General features: G+C 43.3%; 1 protein-coding gene across 1 annotated transcript in view; it reads left to right on the top strand.

Annotated features, from left to right (window-relative positions):
- Positions 1-14,102, top strand: part of ATOH8 (atonal bHLH transcription factor 8) — a 51,940-nt gene that overhangs the window by 1,372 nt on the left and 36,466 nt on the right. The gene's annotated exons all lie outside the window — the stretch shown is intronic.

Raw genomic sequence — 14,102 nt, 5'->3', positions numbered from 1 at the left:
TTTATTTATTTATTATCATATATAATTTGTTATTATTATTATTATTATTTCCCATGCTCCTGTTGAAATCACATATGCAGGCAGCCTAGGTCCCCGTTGAAACACATACGCGTTTTGTCACTCAAAGCTAAGCGCGACAAAACGCTCAAGACAAGGAATCCCATTCGCTTTATCTTAAGTGCGACAAATTGCTCAAGACGAGGAATCCCATTCATTTCCATGGCTCCTGTTCAAACTTGAGCGTTCTGTCGCACGTAGCTTCCTCATTGAAGTCTATGGGATCAAAAAGCTCTGTAAGCTTTCAAAAAGTACTTTTTCCAGCATCAGGCGGTTTTCTGCTTGCGACAAAACGCTCAGGTGTGAACGAGGGCCATAGAAATGAATGGGATTCCTTGTGTGGAACGTTTTGTCGCTCTTACCGTTGAGCGACAAAATGTCTAGGTGTGAACGGAGACTAAAAGTGAGGGATGATATATATCCAGCGAGATGCCCTATGCTGGGGATATGGTAAAAAACGCCCTTGTTTTGAGAGACACCAGCCAACACTTTGAGCGGCTCTTCATCCCAGCTGCCACAAGCAGCTCTGATCTCCACTGAAGATCAGAAACCAATCATAGTGTTTCCTGGTCATTCGATCACTATATCAGTTATGACAGAGTAATCACATGCAAGCTGGAGGCTTCAGGGACAAAATAAGCTATCAGCCTGCCGTTGTTTAATAATAAAAAGCAGGGCAGAGTTGTTATTAAATCAGTATAATATGTAAAAGCCTTATATGGCCTTGAAAGATTCATACAAATTATTTAGCTATGCAGATTAATCAAATAATTTAAGTGAAGTTAACCAATACTGAGGCAAAATTTTGACTGGGCATCAATGACACCTGGTTATGAAAGGGTTAGTTTGAGGTGAGTGGAAATCACTCATCTCATAGTTCTGCTTTAAAGGATTACATTGGTTTCTGTGGTCAACACTTTTCCTACTTGATGCAGTCCCTTAGGCAAGAGCAGTAGCTCATAGCATAGGGTACTATGCAGTACATATATACTGAATATATATATACTGTAAATATATAGATATATATCTATATAGATATATATGTATATTGCCATTAAATAACAAACGAATACTTCTGATGGTTTGCTATGGGTTATGTAATGCTGTTGCGATTTGCTATGATCATCTTAAGACAAAAGCTTCTAGTGAAAGTGGTCATGTATCCTGCAGTCAGCCCCCAGATCTTATTTTCCTATTGTAGGTTACAACATAAAAATCAGACATTTATTTCATCCAGCTCAGAAAGTATTGCAGCCACAGGCTCAGCAAAACAGCCAGGCAACTGGCATCTGCAGAAGGGGATCAGCAATGGTAGCCCCATGTGTGTTTTACAATACTTGCCCTGCAAATGCAATAACTGAGTTGCCTGCACCTTTAAGTGACATGTTTTCAGGACGGTTCCCTGTAGAAGGGAATTTGCTGAATTCGTATGTATTGTCATTTGCAAAACAACAATGTGCTGCAGGAAAGACTGTATCTATTACAATTAGTAGCGAGCAGTAGTGGTAACCAATGAAAGGTGTCATCTAAAGTAGCCAATGCCATTTCAGTGATGGGTGGATGGCGGTGGACTAAATCCCCCTTTGGCTTGTTGCTATCACAAGGGTGCTATGATGATAATATCTTGCAGGAATTCTTAGCTATGATTATTCCCAGTTTGGAATCTCTGTTAAAAAAACAGCAGAAAGATCTACTCATCAGAGTTACAATGGTTGAATGGAGCTAGAAGTTTATTGGCACTTACCCAGTGAACTTTGGCTAGCTGTAATGTAAACCTGGGTACTGAACCACACACAAAACTTAATTGCAGGTACCTCTGGGACTCCTACCCAGGTAGCCAGCTATGTGGTCACTAGCCCTGGCACCCACCAACCACCACATGCGCCTTATTTATGCTTAGTGAAGTCACTATTAAAGCACCTGAGGCAGGAGGAGGGGGTATCATAGCCAGTGACCAGGTGACATCCTACCAGCCAGTGACATCCTGGATTTTGGGGGGGATCCCTGGGAACCGTGCAGGAGACCCATGCCGATGCATTTGGAGGTGCCTGCAAAACAATGTAAGGCTTACAGGGTTATTCACTAAAGGGTGAAGAGTTTGGAGAAGGCAGGAGAAGTGAACAATCTAGGACAACATAGCTGAACTGGAAAGTGAGCTGAATTGGAGAATTTTTCCAAATCAGCTATGTTGTCCTAGATTGCTCACTTCTTATGCCTCCTCCAAACTCTTCACCCTTTAGGCCCCGTTCACACTGAGTGATTTATCGCGCGGTAATTCCCGCGATATTGCGGCTATTTACCGCGCGATATCGCTCTCCAATGCATGGCAATGGGGCTCTGTCTGTAGCTGTCACGGGTCGTGCGTCGCTACAGCAGGACCCTTTTTGGAGCGGATTTTGCTGCGATTCTAGCTTGCTCAATGCAAGCATTTGCGCGATATCACGCAAAATGCAAATCGTGCGACAAACACGCGATTTGCGAATCGCTCAATGTGAATGGGGCCTTAGTGAATAACACTGTTAGTTTTTTTGTTTGGGGCCCAAAGGTCCCAACTCTAAACATTTATTTTTTAGGTTATGAATAGAGTGAAGTAAGGCCCTCACATCTGGTACTGGTGATAACCCAAGTTTTTGCAGGGCTAGCATTTTTGAAGCACACATGGAGCTGCCATTCCATATTTCCCAAATGTCCCTGATTTGAAGGGACTGTTCTTCTTTTAGAACCAAATCCCTCTGTCCCTCTTTCCTGCTCAGCTGTCTCTCTTGGACAGATATGTAGACCTCTTCATAATTGCAATACTTAGCTACAAAAAGTGTTACCCAACCCTAAACCTTTCATGTAGATCTTTTTATTAACACATTATCATTTTAAAAAGCCAGTATAAAGGAAACGTTGTGATGAAGAAAGCAACTTTAGGTTTGGCCAATAATTTTTTGCTTATTAATCCTTCATGGTTTATGTAATTGGGGGTGGTTGTGTCTTTTGCCTACACACAGTGGCGTCACAAGGGGGGTGCGATCCGCACTCGGGCGACACCATTGCAGGGGTGACACCAAAATGACTGACAATCATTTTGGTGTCACCCGCTCTAAAAAGTCATCCACTCGGTCATGGACAGAGAGCCCGTCAGTGTCAAGAGAGAGGAGTGGAGCTGGCGGCATACCTCATCCCGCCGGGTGAACGTCCCCTCCTCTCTCTGCCGGCGTCCATCACTAAGATGGCCGCCTGCAAGCGTCAATCAGATGGCCGCGCATGCACAATGACGCCATTGTGCGCGCGCGATGACGACACGGCGTGGTGTCCCCCGGTCTGGAGACTGGGTGACACCCGTCCCTGCCTACAAACCGGCCCCTGCCTACAAACCTTGTGCTAAAGGGTGTCCCTCTTTCCCCTCTCAAACAGCTGGGAGGAATGGGTTATAGGAAATGTAACCATTCCCTGGGATTGTAGCTTCACGTCAACTTTCACCTTTGACCCTTGCAGCAACTTTGAAAGTCTGCCTGAATAACTTGCTAACACGTCTTCTGCATAAACAGCAACAGAAAAGCTTTACCTTTTATCATTATAAAGCCCCACTTTAGCTCTAGTCGAGGCTGAAATGGTGTCATCGGTCTGTTGTAGGCAGGAAGAAGCATTGCCTCAGTCTTCTCTTCTATGTGACCACTCTATGTGACCATACAATCTCTACACAATCAATTTTAGCTCCACCAAAACTATGTAACATGAGGACCTACCTGAACTACCCAACCAATGTTATATCCAATCAGGCAGGTCCTTGCACTACATAATTGTTGGTAGATCTAAAGAAGATTGTATAATCAGATGGTAACATGCGTGGCGAGCTCAAGTGGGTTAGCCAGGCAGAGGAGATGATTGCTAGTATGAAAACTAGAGTCACCTTTAAATGTAGGTTCCAAATACCATTCACACTCCTATGGTCTTACAGCATAAAAGTATCTGTGGTGCTCAAGGTCACTATGTTGCTCTGATGAAGGATCCCTGTGTGGACCCGAAATGTTAGCAATGCATGACATGATGTGACAATCTTTACAAAATTAAAATATATCAATGGATTGTTGATATTTGAATTTCCAAGTGATACCTTTGTAACACGCAGATGAGTGAGCTGAGCGCCCCTTTACTATCTTCATTTCTTTTTCCCAAGAAAACAAATGTTAGAATCTAAGCCGATGACTTGCCTACAAGCGACTAAACGGTTTGGCTTTGGTGCAGAACAAAATGTACAGAGCTAAGGTTTGGAAGGGACCTTTTGATGACGTGTACGAGGACAAGCTTAAATTTGCTAAATAGGAAGGGAATCCCAGTCCTGACTGCCAACATTCATAAGTGACCATTCCGCTAAATAAGGAGTAACCACATGCTCCCAGAGCAGATTTTATGCTCCCCCCTTGTAACCTGATGCTGTGCTTTGTGCAAGATTGGAAACACAAATCAGACACTGTGTTTAGCTGTATATCATCATGCATATGAACTTATTTCGTTTACATGACTTTTCTTAAAGCGGTACTCTAGGGAGGGCAAAAGTTAACCCTTGCAGTGGTTTCCGCTTTGCTCTAGGGGTAAAGGGATAAGAAAAAATATGTACCTTTAATTTTGCTCCTCGCCGCCGCATGACCGCTCCCTGTAGCTGCTTACCCGCCACTTTGACCGCTCACATCCTTCCTGATGTCATCACCTACAATGCATGGTACATGGTGGATGTGGATGTTGAGGGACCTCCCCATATGCTGAAGCAAAGAGCGGAGAACTATTACTACTTGTTCCTCTACCTCTAGATAAAATAAGCATTTAAAGGAGAACTATGGGGTCATTCAAAATTTTGACCAACCTCAGCCAGTCAAAGTTTAAAGTTTAAAGGAGAACTATGCGGTTAGGGCTTTTCCCCATAGTTCTCCTTAGGGTAACATACTAGTTTGTGTCCTCCCGTCACCCTAAGCTCAGTATACCACGAGCTACAGCTCGCGGTATACTGAGACGCCGCAGCTGAAACGGATCCCGACAATTATGTCTGGATCCGCCCAGCTGCGTGAGTGACAGCTGGCTCTGCCTTCCTTGAGGCAGAGCCAGCTGTACCCGCCCCCTTCCCCCGTCCGTTCTGCCAGTCAGCGCTGGATGATCGGACACGGGAGGGGGGAATCCAGTCTCTCCCTTGTCACGGCTCTCTACCAAGATTAGCCTGGTAAGTGTGTGAACATGAGTGTAAACTTCCACCCGCTCACTAGAAGCATAAATACGAGATATTTATATGAAGTATGTAATATCTGTTTTAAATATTATGTTTTTTATTGCTGGATGCTAAATGAATGGCATCAGTACTTTCTGAGTTACTGACCTAGGACAAGTATGCAGATCAGAGGTTCTGACTTAATTCTGACTGTTTCATCTGCATGCTTGTTCCAAGTCAGTGACCAAGAAAGTATTGAAGTGAAAGACTGCATGACCACCCAAAAATAATACTACTCCTTCTGGTAGATGCTGGAGCGCTAAACCACCGGACAGTTTCTAATATCTGTCTGTGACTTTATTGGTAGGATCCTTGCACTTGAGTTTCCAGGTCTGGCTATGGCCATTATAACCCAATGTCCCTGTTGGGTTATCTTATTTACATTATGAAGAATGTAGCAGGAGCTGGAATACACTGAGGTGGATGGAAACACCCAGAACTCCCAGGTGGTCAATAATAAAGTTGGAAATCCCACTAAAGAGATATGGGTTGGAATGTCCAAAGTGTAAAACAAACCTGGAGCTGACTAGGCCCATCAAGTTGTACCCATACCTAAAATATTCCCACTTATGTTACAAAGTGGTAAAGCAGTGTTATTAGACTGGTAATGATTTGCTAATGCTGGTAAAATGGTGCAATGCTTTTTTGTAGTTTGCAGCAATTTCCTTAGCAGTAGTGAATGTAGCCTGACCTTCATGACTAACGTTCTAGCCTAACCTTCACAACTAATGTTCTAGCCTATCCTCCATGGCTAACGCTGTAGCTGTACTTCCTTAGCTAACATTCTAGCCTAACCTCCCTGGCAAATGTTCTGGCTTTACCTCCATAGCTAACATTCTAGCCTATCCTCCATGGCTAACATTTTAGCCTTACCTCCATAGCTAATGTTCTAGCCTTACCTCTATAGATAACATTCTAACTTTACCTCTGTAGCTAACATTCTAGCCTAACATCCATAGCTAGTGTTCTAGTCTAACATCCATGGCTAACATTTTTGCCTAAATGTTAGCTAACGTTCTAGCCTTACCTTCATAGCTAACTTTCTTGCCTAATCACAATGGATAACATTGTAGCCTAACCTTTATGGCTAGTGCTCTAGCCTTACCTCCATAGCTAAGGTTCTAGCCTTACCTCTATAGATAACATTCTAGCTTAACCTCCATTGCTAGCTTTCTAGACTATCATCCATGGCTTTTTGCCTAAACTCCATGGCTAACGTTCTAGTCTTACCTTCATAGCTAAGGTTCTTACCAAACCGACATTGGTAACATTCTAGCCTAACCTCTATGGCTAGTGCTCTAGTCTTACCTCCATAGCTAAGGTTCTAGCCTTACCTCTATAGCCTAACCTACATAGCTAGCGTTCTAGCCTTACCTCCATGGTTACATTTCTAGCCTAACCTCCATGACTAACATTCTAGACTTACCTTTATAGCTAATGTTATAGCCTAACCTCCATAGCTAGCATTCTGACCCTAACTCCATAGCTACAATTCTAGCCTAACCTCCTTAGCTAACATTCTAACCTAACCTCCTTAGCTAACATTCTAGCCTAACCTCCTTAGCTAACAACAGATAAATCAGTCCACTCAGCCAATATCACTGCTCACATTTAGTGTATCCTTTAATCTTTTTGGGATTCAGTTATGACATGCAGAGGTGTTGATTCCCTCTAACCAGATTCTTCTTACTCAGCTTTTATTGAATCCCTTGGTTTGCTTTGTAGAAGTATTCGTACAACGTGTTCCTTGGGAAGTCCAGTTATTAAATGTTTTCTCTTCTATCACAATGACGAGGAATTATTCGGTACTTCCTAAGCACAAAAACATTTGGCTGGTCTTTGATTTTACATTCTCTACAGAGGATGGTGGTGCTTTCCAAAATATCACAGTTCTTATTATCTCTTGTTATTTATTTGCTGGAGATAAGGCATAACTTGAAGACATAGTTTGAAGGTGCTATACCGACCTTGTTCTGGTGATGAACAAAAACCTAAAGTATATCCAAAACCAAAACTTTTTTTGATCTTAGATAGAGTATGGAAGGTTTTTTTTCCAGTCCATGTCCCGTTGGGGGGAACTCCTGTAGACACAACATGAAGTGAAAGAAAATCTCTTTTTTGTTGCCACTTGATGTCCTGCATATGGCAAGCAGTATTTAACTTTCTCCCTCTGAGCCCTGGTTGTCCTGGACCTGCCCCAGTCTGTGAGTGGACAGTGAATTGAGAAGCAGCACAGTAATGAGGTAATCACTCTGTCACTCTGCTCTCTCTTCATGCTTCTTGTCAGCCTATGAACTGATTAGCTCCTTGTACTGCTTTTTCCTTCTACACCTTAGCCCTGCTGTACAGAGACTGCAAAAGGATGATACCAGGTCAAATTCAGGTGCCTTCACTGCTTGTGAATACATTTAGTTATGTATTAATGACACATGTGTTAAAAAACGGGCAAGTGTAAAAGGGCTTTTAGGATTTGCAGCTGGTGTCCTCTTGCTTTTACCCCACCTCCTGCAACCTTCTGGAGTCCACCCAAAAAACAAGGTATGAACAACATTATACCTCCCCCCATTCCCCCAGCTCCCACAATTCAGTGCTTACTACCTGAGTGGCCATCCACCAGGCCTACACAGTACGGAAGGGGGAAGGAAGTACTTGCATATATTGACTTTTAGACTTTTAAGTTTGTATTTGTATGGGATTTATGGGGGCCTGCAGCAGCATACCTTCTAACTATCCCTCATTTAGAAACAATTCCCTCTGTCGCTTGTTATTCCATAATTGAAAAGGTTCTATTTGACTACTAAAAGTGTTATTCTGCAGTAAAACCTTGATCCTATCTTATAAAGCCCATCTCAGAGCAAACAAAATAAGTATCCTTGCAGTGGGGAACCCCCTGCGCAGTAAGGGTTTAAGTGCTCGTTTTGTCTAAGGATTGGAAGAAAGCAGTTTTAATTACCTGATCCCTGCGCCGCCTCCCTCGGGGCTGCTAGACAAGTCCCCACAGCTTCTTCTCCCCTGGACTGCGTTGGTCTAAGGACAGCTGACATTCCATAGACCTACATTAGATGTGAGGATGCCAAGGAACATTCCACCAACTTAAGCCGAGGGTTAGAAGAGGAGAGCACCAACTGGCAGGGGAGCATAGATCACCTGCAGTGCGGGGGTAGCTCCACTGCAAGGGTATTGGGGTCTTTTTTAGCCAATAGATGGGCTGTAATTATCTAATTTTCTATTTTGAAAAGCTAGTATAAAGGAAAAAATAATGGTGGAAAACCAAATTCTGGGTTTTACTAATTATAAATTCATAATGGTCGTGGCAAAGGTGCATCCATTGCCCAAATACAATGTGCTGGAAGGTGTCCCTCTTTCTCATCTCCAAAAGTTGATAGGTATGCAGCAGCAGATCAGGGTGCAGAGGGAACATGGTAAATGGAAGAACAAGAGGGCCAGGATACTATACCGTTCTTTTAAAGATACAGTAAAATTGGAACTTGATAGGAGAAGGTGTTCTCAGTTTTTGAAACAAATTCAGCTCTCTAGAGTGCAATGGGCCTTGAAATATCACCGATAGGCACAATAGAAAGATGATTGTTACACAGGGTTACTGTTAGACCAACGTCCCAAATAGGCCTTGCGCTTTGGAAGTGCCGCAAGTGAAAGTGAAACCTATCTAAACCATACAAGTCATGACAACAAACATATATTTAAACAAATACCGTAAATAGAGCTTGTGCGTTCAACAAATAACATCATCGAGTCCAAAACACACACTTCTCGCATATGTGTTCTGTGGTTCGAGGGAACATGGAGCGGGCTTCACTGCCAATCAGGAAGCCGGGCAGCGGGTAATGGCCCAGCTTCCTGATTGGCTGGGAAGTCAGCTCTATACTGATTGGCTGGGAAGCCAGTTTCCCGGCCAATCAGCATTGAGCCACCAAACAGCATGGATCCGGTTTCCCAGCCAATTAGAAAGCAGGGCAGAAAGTAATGGCCTGCCTTCCGGCTTCCTGATTGGCCGGGAAGCCAGCTCAATGCTGATTGGCTCGGATGCCGGCATCCCAGCAATCAGCATCGAGCCGACCAAACAGCTGGCTCGATGCTGATTTGCTGGGTAGCCGGCTTCCCGACCAAACAGCCTCGAGGCAGCCAAGCAGTATAGAGCAATCAAGAAGCTGGGCAGTGGGTAATGAGATGCTGCCCGACTTCCTGATTGCCCGGGAAGCCGGCTCCATGCTACTGGAAGTACTGATATTGATACTCGGTATCAATGAGTACTAATATATAAATCGGTATCGGTGCATCCCTAGTTATAACCCTCCCTTACTCTGTTCAAAACTAAAAAAAGCTTTGCTTGCAGTTCTACTTTAGGGACTGTCACAAGTGAGTGGATATATTGTTTCAGTTTTAAATAAAATATGAAAGCGGTATTGTATTATTGGAGTTATAGGAGCTTTTTTATTACATTGCTGTGAGTGGAATGTGTTGAAGACCGAATGTGACGGGATGTGAAGGAGATAGGATTGGAGGATATGTGGGGGTGAGACAAAACAAATGTAAAAGTGCTACCGACTCAATAAGAGATAGTTCCTACTCCTTTCTGTGGACACAAGGCGTGGGATATCACATTCATTGGAACTTATGGTTCACAGCGGGGGAGGAGGAAAATTCTCACGAAGGTACACAAAGTTTGTTTTCACTTGAAAGAATTTGGACATTTATTGTTACATTCTGTGGACTGTACTGATATATAAAGGCTAAGTTACTTTTTATATCATGTTTCATGTTATACCCATATTCAGGATGTAACATAAAACATGGTCACATTGCCATCCCGCCCAAACCCCCACATACCTGAATCATGGGGTTCTTCTCCCTGCAGGCTGCTGCTGGTTATTTATCTGGCTCTGCTCCATTCAGGCAATCGTATCATCCATTCACAGATCCTTTCTCAGGATCTGTGAATGAAGAGGTCCCATCAGCGATCAGTCACATCATTGTAATTCTCAATAGCAATGCAAGTGTAGTGACATCATTGCACCACAATCCATTGACACTTCCACCCGTCCTTTTTAGTGAATGTCCGTACATTGGTTCGCAGAGGGACTGGAGGAAAGAGTCTGCAGGAACCAGAGCATTGCACCTGCAATCTGCCGATCATGGTTACAATGCTTTACTGGCTCCAGTCAGAGGTATAACTAGAACCCTCAAGGCCGCGGTGCAAGAAACCATGAAGGGCCCCCCCCCCATAAAAAAAGTATGATTAGAGTGGTGTTAGAGGGCAAGCAAAGGCAAGTCTCCACCCGCCCCCTCTTAGGGTATATGATGCTCAGCGGGTAGACTGCGGTGATATGAGTATCAACCACCGGTGTGGAGCGTTGGCCTGCTGCATGCTGGGAGCCATAGTCTCAGGAGGCAATGTCGGTGCCTGGGCAGTTATTAGGGCTGGTCCCTCTTCTTCCTTTCTGTGCCGTCCCCCCAAGTGGCAAAAAGCCAGGGCCCAGTCGCACATGTGACTGCTGCAACCCCAGTAGTTCCTCTAGTGGCTCCAATGCAAAAAAAATAATAACTGCACATTTTTTATTTTATGAATTTGTGTGCATTTATTGTTTATGGTGGATTTTACATTTAACAATTTGAAGGATACGCTTTGTATGTATTACAATTCATGAGGCCATGGCTTTAAGGTTCTTTTTATTGTTGAGTAGACGAACGCGTGCATCTGCTAAAACTGCACGCCTGGGTTTGATATTAAAATATATCCTGAGAACAGTCAGCGCTCCTCTGAATGCTGAGTATCAGCAGCAGGAGGGATTCAATTCTTTCAGCATAAAGATCATTCCGCGCTGAGCTTCCAGGATCAAGCAGTGTGCCGGAATCTGGTCCCACAGGCCGGTCTGCAGCCCTGGCTGCACATCAGCTTGGATGGGCTCTCAGTGTCCACAGACATCCGTTCTTTTCATTTCACTGAAGTCAGCCCTGAGCTGGTTAAAAATAAAAATGTGTGATCGGTAAATGTTTTCCATTTATTTTTGTGTTCCATGTTTTTAAGATTAGCAGAGTAAATGCTGCTCTGACAATCTGTTTCCTGAATCCTATTCAAGGGGGAAAGTGTGTTATTTACAAGCAGGCATTAAAGTGGAACTGAACCTATAAAGTGAATATTCCCTATGTTACTGAGAATATCTAGAAGCAGCGCCCTGAAAAATATACCTTTTGTGTTGAATTACTCTTGATAAATATCAGCCTCACAGCTGTATATCTGTAATGTGAGATCTAAGGCACTGCTGCCTCTGACTGCAAGTCTCTGAAGATTTGGAGATGTCACCATTGTGCTGTTTACTGTTCTCCTTGCTGGAGGCTCTGACATGAGAAAGCAAAGCCCTGGCTAATACAGACCAATCACTGCTGCTCCCTCTCCTTGTGCAGGATGACTGGTCTCGTCTCCGCCCCCTCCTGTAGTTTTCGCCAGACAGCCTGTGGAGGGTGGAGCCTACTGGGTCCCTCCCACAGCTCTTCTGTCTGCACAGGTTGTGTACGGCACAGCGATGATGTCACTGCTACTTTTACAGGGTAATATTCAGGTTTCCCAAAGGCATTTGGTGCACATAAAATGGATTTGTATTCTTTGTGGCCAATGAAGAATATATGTTATGAGTTTTTTTGTGCCTGGAGTTTAACTTTAAGGTCAGGATCAGACCTTTGCATTGTGGCGCTTCATCATGCATGCATTAGGCATTTTGAACTAGTAAAATATAATGCACATAACACGAGTCCAAGCGCACCACACAGGTGTGATCCTGACCTTAGTTGAGGAACTAAGAAGCCAAATTGTACCTATTATTGTAAATGAGACCCTCCATCTCTTTTCTTAATTTAGGTACACGCTTATTGAACTCTTTCCAAAATTCCTGTATTTTTGGACTAAACTATAGCCAGTCAGAGGACTGGAACAGTCAAAAGCCACTTGCAGCCAATGAGTGCAAACTTGCATGTAGGAGCAACAAATTATCATTTTGATGAACTCCTTTCAAAAACAAAATACATGCGCCATCTATATTCACTGTTTGCCCAACATTTGGATCTCCTATCCTTCAGATAGCCAGGTTGCAGTAACATGGAACATCTTTGTAAAATGCCCATTCTGTCATTAGCCTATCCTGATCAATTAGGCTGCATTCTCTTTTAAAAGTGCCCTTCAGACTTACTCTTCGACCACTGGGTGGCCGCTGATGATGTAACTCCTACGCATGCGCACAAGAGTTACATGCTCTTCTGTAAATGCACTTGAATTCAGTTTCTTTTTAATAAAAACGCCCTTTAAAGACTAACTCACCTTGTAGCTTAGCCAATCAAAGCCGGTCAACATTTCACAGCATGTTCTGCTTAATCTGCAGCCAATCAGAGCATTAGAACCTACAAAAACATAACCAACCAAACCGGTTAAGGTTTCAGACAGCGGTCTGCTTAGCTTGTAGCCAGTCAAAACATTAGAACATTAAATACTCGACCAACCTCAAGCCAGTCAATGTTTCAGACCATGGTCTACTTAGTCTTTAGCCACTCAGAGCATTAGAACATTCAAAATTTTGACCAACCTCAGCCAGTCAAAGTTTAAGACCATGGTCTTCTTAGCCTGGAGCCAATCAAAGCATTAATACATTCATAAACTCAAACATCCTCAAGCCATTAAATGTTTCAGTCCGTGGTCTGTTTAACATGTAGCCACACAGAGCATTAGAACATTCAAAAACTTGACCAAGCTCAAGCCAGTCAAAGTTTTGGACCATGATCTGCTTACCATGTAGCCACTCAGAGCATTAGAATGTTCAAAAACCTGACCAACCCCAAACCGGTCAAAGTTTCAGACCATGGTCTGCTTAGCATTTAGCCAGGTTACAAAGTCCTTTATTTTTCAATTTGTAATGTAAGTAAGGCTGTGCGCACTGTTATACTCAAAGTATATGTTAACTCAGTCACTGAAATATCATATAAGCTTCAAAAGTCTTTTTCAATACTTATAAGACTGCAGCTTCTATTAGAATAATACCTGGTGATCCTGCCATAAAGGTTCTTGACCAGGCAATTCCTGTTAAAGGGAGACAACACTCTCTCCCATTTGTACTCTTGCGTTGTCACCCAGTCAGATGATTTAGACCACAAGTGGCAGTTTCAACCCACATTACTCAGACATGGCCCACTGTTGCCACCCACAGGAAGCCCACCCGATGTAATGTAATGCAGCCATTGAATCAGTAAACCCTGCAATACAGCAAAGAATTAAAAAAGGGGAAAACATGGCAATTTTTATGATACACAGAACATAAGCAAACTTACAGGGTTTTTCACAAAAGGGTGAAGACTTTGGAGAAGGCAGGAAAAGTGAACAATGTAGGACAACATAGCTGAACGTGAAAGTGAACTGACTTGGAGAATTTTTGCCAATCAGCTATTTTGGCCTAGATTGTTCACTTCTCCTGTCTTCTCCAGACTCTTCACCTTTTAGTGAATAACCCTGTACATGTCATTCAGTTGTGGTCCCTAGCGGTAATCTAGCACAGGGCTTCATGGTCCCTTTTGGCTTCATCTCCATAACACGAATGGTTATCCGGCCCGTTACAAAGTATTTCAAAGTGAATTTCATCGAGCACAACTAAACCTTGTACAAACAGCAGCTGTTTCTGCTAAGACGCACAGGGTTAAAAACTTGTGAAAGGGTGAATAAGTTATTCACTTTAACAAGTTTGAAAGTCGCTCCCTGGGGAAAAATCACAATCTCTCCGACAGAAATAAAACAACTCAAGTT

This window comes from Nanorana parkeri, unplaced genomic scaffold (genome assembly GCF_000935625.1).
Source record: "Nanorana parkeri isolate BGI_ZX_2015 unplaced genomic scaffold, ASM93562v1 scaffold1013, whole genome shotgun sequence".
NCBI lineage: Eukaryota > Metazoa > Chordata > Amphibia > Anura > Dicroglossidae > Nanorana > Nanorana parkeri.
The sequence above is the reverse complement of the archived record's forward strand: the minus strand, read 5'-3'. Positions and strand labels throughout refer to the sequence as shown.